This window comes from Bos indicus x Bos taurus, chromosome 28, assembly GCF_003369695.1.
Source record: "Bos indicus x Bos taurus breed Angus x Brahman F1 hybrid chromosome 28, Bos_hybrid_MaternalHap_v2.0, whole genome shotgun sequence".
In the NCBI taxonomy this organism is placed as follows: domain Eukaryota; kingdom Metazoa; phylum Chordata; class Mammalia; order Artiodactyla; family Bovidae; genus Bos; species Bos indicus x Bos taurus.
The window spans coordinates 35,261,765-35,268,048 of NC_040103.1; the positions used below are offsets into that span (position 1 = coordinate 35,261,765).

General features: G+C 37.0%; 1 pseudogene; it reads right to left on the reverse strand.

The window, feature by feature from the left end:
- Positions 1–5,433: 5,433 nt before the first annotated feature.
- LOC113885390 lies at positions 5,434–6,075 on the reverse strand (annotated as a pseudogene).
- Between the last annotated feature and the right edge of the window lie 209 nt (positions 6,076–6,284).

A 6,284-nucleotide genomic window follows, 5' to 3' on the forward strand; every position in this document is an offset into this window, starting at 1 on the left:
CTTTGGCACTCAGCTTTCTTTATAGCCCAACTCTCACATCCATACATGGCTGCTGGAAAAACCATAGCTTTGACCAGACGGACCTTTGTTGGTAAAGTAATAGCTCTGCTTTTTAATATGCTGTCTAGGTTGGTCATAGCTTTTCTTCCAAGGAGCAAGCATCTTTTAATTTCTTGGCTGCAGTCACCATCTGCAGTGATTTTGGAGCCCCCCAAAATAAAGTCTGTCACTGTTTCCATTGTTTCCCCATCTATTTGCCATGAAATGATGGGACCAGATGCCATGATCTTAGTTTTCTGAATGTTCAGTTTTAAGCCACCTTTTTCACTCTCCTCTTTCATTTTCACTAAGAGGCTCTTTACCTCGTCTTCACTTTCTGCTATAAGGGTGGTGTCATCTGCCTATCTGAGGTTATTGGTATTTCTCCTGGCAATCTTGATTCCAGTTTGTGCTTCATCCAGCCCGGCATTTCATATGATGTACTCTGCATATCAGTTAAATAAGCAGAGTGACAGTATACAGCCTTGATGTACTCCTTTCCCGATTTGGAACCAGTCTATTGTTCCATGTGCAGTTCTAACTGTTGCTTCTTGACCTGCATACAGATTTCTCAGGAGGCAGGTCAGGTGGTCTGGTATTTCCATTTCTTGAAGACTTTTCCACTGTTTGTTGTGATCCACATAGTCAAAGGTTTTGGCATAGTCAATAAAGCAGAAATAGATGTTTTCCTGGAACTCTCTTGCTTTTTTAATTTACAATTAAAATTCACCACATAGTGTTCTTTCTCACCATTAGTATTTATATTTGTGATTTCCTTTCCTTGCCTTGCTTCCACAAATATAAATTTATTCATTTACTTTTTCCTGTAATATATAGTTATTTCAAAATTATAATCTTTTAGAATTGCGTTTTTTCTTAGAATAGCTAACAGCTTGTCAATTTTGTTGATCTTTAAACAAAACTTTAGTTTTGATGGTTTTTTTTTTTCATACGTTTATGCTCTGTTTTACTTATTTCTGATGTAATCTTCATTCTTTTCTTCTGCAACTTTTGGCTTTGTATTTTTTCTTTTTTCTAGTTCCTTGAGATGTAATCTTAGGTTGCTTATTTGAGTTATTTTTCCTTTTTAATATGGGTGTTTATTATAAACTTCTCTCTTAACTATGCTGTATCCAATCAATTTTGGAATGTGGTATTTTCATTTTCTTTGTATAAAGTGTTTTCCATTTCTTGATTTCTTCTTTGATGCATTGTTGTTCAAAATGTCTTGCTTGATTGGTAAACATCAGGAAAATGTAAGTCTAAACCACAATGAGGTATTAGCACCTGTCAGAATGTGCATGCTAAGTTGCTTCAGTTGTGTCTGACTCTGTGTGACCCTATGGACTGTAGTCCTCCAGGCTCCTCTGTCCATGGGATTCTCCAGGCGAGAATACTGGAGTGGGTTGCCATGTCCTTCTCCAGGGGATCTTCCTGACCGAAGGATCAAACCCACATCTCCCATTTGTAGGTGGGTCTAGCACCACCTGGAAGCCAACCTGTCAGAATGGCTATTATGATAAAGTACACAAATGACAAATACTGGTGATAATGTGTATGGTTGGTGGGAATGTCAATTGGTGCAGCCACTGTGAAAAACATTATGGAGGTTTCTGAAAAACAAACAAACAAAAACAAAAAAACCAAAAAACTAAAAATTGAATTAGCATATGATCCATCAATTTCACTTCTGGAATATGTCCAGAAGAAAAATAAACACTAATTTGAAAAGATAAATGCATCCCAATGTTTGTAGCAGCATTATTTCAAATAGCCAATATATGGAAGCAACCTAAGTGTTTATGAACAGATGAATGAATATAGGAGATGTGGCATATATATGCAATGGAATACTGTTCAGTCATAAAAGAGAATGAAATTTAGTCATTTGCAGCAACATGAATGGATTTGGATGCTATTATGCTAAGTGAAATAAATCAGGCAGAGAAAGTTAAACTCTGCATGATATCACTTATATATGGAATCTAGAAAATACAACAAGCTAGTGAATATAATGAAAAACAGACTCATGGATATATAGAACAAATTAGTTGTTACCAATGGGGAGAGGCAAGGAAGGAGAGGTACAAACCATTATGAATAAAATAAACTACAAGGATATATTGTACAACATGGGATATAGCCAATATTTTATAACTATAAATGGAGCATAACCTTTAAAAATTGTGAATCACTCACTATATTGTATACCTGTAACTTATAGAACATTGTATATTAACTATGTCATTTAGCCTCCCTTTTGTGGATTTTCTACTTTCCTTTTCACTTTTGAATTCAAGTTTCATTCCATTTTGGTCTGAAAGGATATTAATACTTGGTATGATTTCAGTCTTCTTAAATTTGTATTTGTTTTGTAACCTAACATGTAATGTATCCTGGAGAATGTTCACTGTATATTTGAGATGAGGACAATTTTTCTGCTGTTAGGTGATGTTATATTTATTTGGTATATAGTGTTGTTCAAATCTTGTTTCCTTACTAATATTGTTTAATTTCTCTATCCACTGTTGAAAACACTGCACTAAATTCTCTAAGCATTATGTTTTGCTACAAATTTCTCCCTTTGTTGTTGTTTAGTCACTCAGTCATGTCTGACTCTTTGCAATCCCATGGACTGCAGTGTGCCAAGCTTCCCTGTCCTTCACTAACTTCATTAACTTTGCTCCTGGAGTTTGCTCAAACTCATGTCCATTGAGTTGATGATGCCATCCAATCATATCATCCTCTGTCACCCCCTTCTCCTCCTGCTCTCAATCTTTCCCAGCATCAGAGTCTTTTCCAATGAGTTGGCTCTTCACATCAGGTACTTCACGTATTTGGGTGCTTTGATGTTCAGGGCATATATACTTGTAATTGATATATTTTCCTAGTGAATATATCCTTTGTCTTTATATAATATCCTTATATGTTTCTTGTGACAGTTTTTCAGTTTATGTGTATTTTGTCTAACATACATATGGCTACTGTCTTAGGTTACCATCTTAGGCCAGTATTTTGAATACACTATATTACTGGAGCTTTTTTTTTTTTTTTTTAATTTAATCTGTTTGGTTACAGTATGTCTTTTGATGAGAAGTTTAATTCACTTACATTTAAAGTAACTATTGATACAGAAGAATTCACAGTTTTCTTGTAGCTTCCCCCCCACCTTTCTGCTGTTTTTCCTTTGTGTTTTGTAATTTTTTTTCTACGGACATGCTTTGACTCAGTTCTCATTTTCTTTTGAGTATCTTTCATAGTCATTTTCTTTATGGTTACTATGGGGTTTATGTGCAACATAATCTATTTTAAGCTGATAAAAACTTCAGTCTCATACAAAAACTTCTGTTTTATCTCTTCCTCCAACACCTCATGTTATTGAAGTCACAAGTTACATCCTTTTGGATTGTATATTCATCAACATATTTTACATTTTTTATGCTTTAGTCTCTTAAATTCTATACCAGAACTAAAAGTAACTTATATAGTACCATTGAAGTATTTCAGTATTTTAGATTTGCCTATATATTTCCCCTTATCATTGAGCTTTATTGTTTCATGAGTTTCATGTTATGTCTAGTAATTATTTCATTTCAATGAAAGAACTCCTTTTAGCATTTCTTATAAAAAGGTGGAGCAGTGTGAACTCCCTCAGCTTTTGTTTATCTGTGAAAATATTTCTCCTTCATTTTTAAAGGACAATGTGGCTGGGTATGGTATTCTTGGTTTGTTTTTTTGTTTGTTTTGTTTTTCAGTCACTAAGCTGTGTCTGACTCTTTGACCCTGTGGACTGCAGCACAGCAGGGTCCTCTGTCTTCCATTATCTCCCAGAGTTTGCTCAAATTCATGTTCATTGAGTTGGTGATGCTATCTAAACATCTCATCCTCTGCCAACCCCTTTTCCTTTTGGCTTTAATCTTTTCAGCATCAGGGTCTTTTCCAATGAGTCGTCTCTTTGCATCAGGTGGCCAAAGTATTAGAGCTTCAGCAACAGTCCTTCAATGAATATTCAGGGTTGATTTCCTTTCGGGTTGATTGGCTTGACCTTGCTGTGCAAGGGATTCTCAAGAGTCTTCTCCAGCACATAATTAGAAAGCATCAATTCTTTGGTGCTAAGCCTTCTTTATGGTCCAACTCTCACATATGTACATGACTACTGGAAAAGCCATAGCTTTGACTCTGGGGACCTTTGTCAGCAAAATGATGTCTCTGCTTTTTAATATACTATCTAGGTTTGCCATAGTTTTCCTTCTAGGGAGCAAGTGTCTTTTAATTTCATGGCTGCAGTCACTGTCTGCAATGGTTTTGGAGCCCAAGAAAATAAAATCTGTCACTACTTCTACTTTTCCCCTCTCTATTTGCCATGTAGTGATGGGACCAGATGCTATAATCTTTGTTTTTTTAAATGTTGAGTTTCAAGCCAGCTTTTTCACTCTCTTATTTCATCCTTATCCACAGTCTCGTTAGTTCTTTTTCACTTCCTTCCATTATAGTGGTTATCATCTGCATATCTGATGTTGGTATTTCTCCTGGCAGTCTTGATTTCAGCTTTGTGATTCATCCAGCTCAGCATTTTGCATGATAGACTCTGCATAAAGTTAAATAAGCAGTGTGGCAATATACAGCCTTCTGTACTCCTTTCCCAGTTTGGAAGCAGTCAGTTGTTTCATGTCTGGTTCACTGAGTTATATAAGCCCCTCTGCCACGACAAGGCTGTGATCCATGAAGGGAATAGGCCAGACTCTTTCTAAACCAAGCTGATTTTGAAACTTTAATTATTCAGTGTTCTTGAGGTAGCAAATTTGAGATCTAGGAATTTTACATTCATTTCTTTTGGCACAATTCTACCAATATTTCAAGTCCCACAGATTTCACAAGCTGTTGCTTCTTGTCCTGCATACAAGTTTCTCAGGAGGCAGGTTAGGTGGTCTGGTATTCCCATCCCTTTAAGAATTTTCCTCAGTTTGTTGTGATCCACATAGTCAAAGGCTTTAGCATAATCAATGAAGCAGAAGTAGATTTTTTTTTTTTTTCTGGAATTCTCTTGCTTTCTCTGCTATCTATAGAATGCTGGCAGTTTGATCTCTGGTTCCTCTGCCTCTTCAAAACCCAGCTTGTACATCTGGAAGTTCTTGGTTCAGAACTGAAGCCTAGCTTGTAGATTTTGAGCATTACTTTGCTAGCATGTGAAATGAGCACAATTGTCCATGGGGTTCTCCAAGCAAGACTACTGGAATGAGTTGCCATTTCCTACTCTAGTGCACCACATTTTGCCAGAACTGTGACCCATCTTTCTTTCTTTTTTTTTTGTTATTTATATAATTTAATATGCTACAAATGAGGAAAATAAACAGGGAACGGGGATGCAAACAGGAAAAGTCCTGTAAAGATTCTTCATTTTGATTGTATTGTTTTCTTGCCTTCAGGGGGGAAGATTTCGACTTCAAAATAAACAAAATATTTGAGAAGGCTATTTACATCTGGTGTTCTAGATGGTATTCTTCAGCTATTTTCTCAGCAGTCCATGTTTCTGGATAAAGTTTATGATTACTGAGAAGTGTCAATGCCTCTAACAATTAAAATTTTGCCTTTGGGAATGTTCTTAACTTTCATCATGTCAAACTGATGTTCTTTCAGCAACCTGAACTCCTTAGGCTTCTGATGTGTGCCGGCATCCTAAAGAAGACAAGGGATCTTGGGAATCAACATACACATCTTTTAGTAATGACAGCAGTTTTTCATCTTTTCTGTCAATTTGTCCCTTAATTTCTGGATGGTTGCTCATCTGCTCTCGCAGGAGGTTCATGGTGGAGGGGTGCCTGGGAGCAGGGGAGGGCTTCATTCCTCCCTGTTCTGCTCGGTTCACTAGGTTGAAATTCCTGATGGTGTGAGCCACTCAGCCCCCATTTCTTCACAACATGCTGCCCTAAGTTATACCACACGTAGCTGAACACTGGCGCAGGCGAATTCGGGGACATACCGGAGGATGCGCACGTCTGGGGTCGACCCGTGAGGGAGCATGAAAACATGACCCATCTGTTTTGAGCGACCCTGCACTGCTTGGCTTATAGCTTCATTGAGTTACACACGCTCCTTTGCTATGACAAGGCTGTGATCCATGAAGCTAATAGGCTAGACTCTTTCTAACCAAGTTGATTTTGAATCTTTTAGTTATTCACAGCGTTCTTCATGTAACAAGGTTGAGATCTAGAAATGTCACCTTCATTCCTTTTGGCACAATTCTA